General features: G+C 38.1%; 1 protein-coding gene across 1 annotated transcript in view; it reads right to left on the reverse strand.

Annotated features, from left to right (window-relative positions):
• LOC107578566 (zinc finger matrin-type protein 3-like) overlaps window positions 1–873 on the reverse strand; it is a gene marked incomplete at its 3' end in the record, with an annotated part of 6,802 nt that overhangs the window by 3,971 nt on the left and 1,958 nt on the right. The gene's annotated exons all lie outside the window — the stretch shown is intronic.

Consider the following 873-nt stretch of genomic DNA (forward strand, 5'->3'; position numbering starts at 1 on the left):
TATGAGTGAAAGAGTGAATCTTTGTCGTATAGCCTCCTGCAGATGTGATTAGGCCTGACTCCTGCCTCCTGAACTCAGCGCATGTTTGTTGCTTCGGCAGATCTGAGCCTGAGCAAGTGGGGGGGTTGGAGAGTCAGCTGTTTCGTGGCTGTGTGATATTTCCAGTGTATCAATTTAGTTCCGATGGGATCATGACAACAATGATTCAGCCGACTAAAATAGACATAAGAATGAGCCAAATGGTTCTGTTTCCGGTTGCTTGGACGGTGACAGCATTGGAAGGCCCTTCTTTGGAATTCTTAAATACCCCAACGTTTATATCCATAAACGGATTTGTTAATGTATTTCCATTTTAAATGTTTATTTTCAATATAAATGGTTCCTATCAGGTCTCAAATGCTCTCCTTATCCCCAGTTGTTTGGTCAAGTTAGTCCCATCCCCAAATTGTCACAATTGTTGGTTTAGTCAAAGTCTGATCATTTAAACAAACAGAAGAACTGTGCAATTATTTGAAAAAAACATTTCAGGTGTTCTATTGTGCTATGAGGTATTTTACTCACTCCCTGGCCAGTCAAGATATAGATGAAGATGATGTATATTTGTTTCTTCAAGGAAACAGCTTTGGAATAATTCAATTTATAATTCATTAACTCACCAAATGATCCTCTGCAGTGAATGGTGCCATCAGAATCAGCTGATAAATACATCACAATAATCCACACCACTTCAGTCCATCAATAAAAGTCTTGTGAAGTGAAAAGCTGCGTGTTTGTAAAAAACAAATTCATAAGTAAAATGTTTTAACGTTAAAATGTCAAGCTTCTGGACAAAATTCCAGTCCTAATCCATAATGATGCTTCCTCCGATGAAAA

Source organism: Sinocyclocheilus grahami, unplaced genomic scaffold, assembly GCF_001515645.1.
Source record: "Sinocyclocheilus grahami isolate Dianchi unplaced genomic scaffold, SAMN03320097.WGS_v1.1 scaffold10917.1, whole genome shotgun sequence".
In the NCBI taxonomy this organism is placed as follows: domain Eukaryota; kingdom Metazoa; phylum Chordata; class Actinopteri; order Cypriniformes; family Cyprinidae; genus Sinocyclocheilus; species Sinocyclocheilus grahami.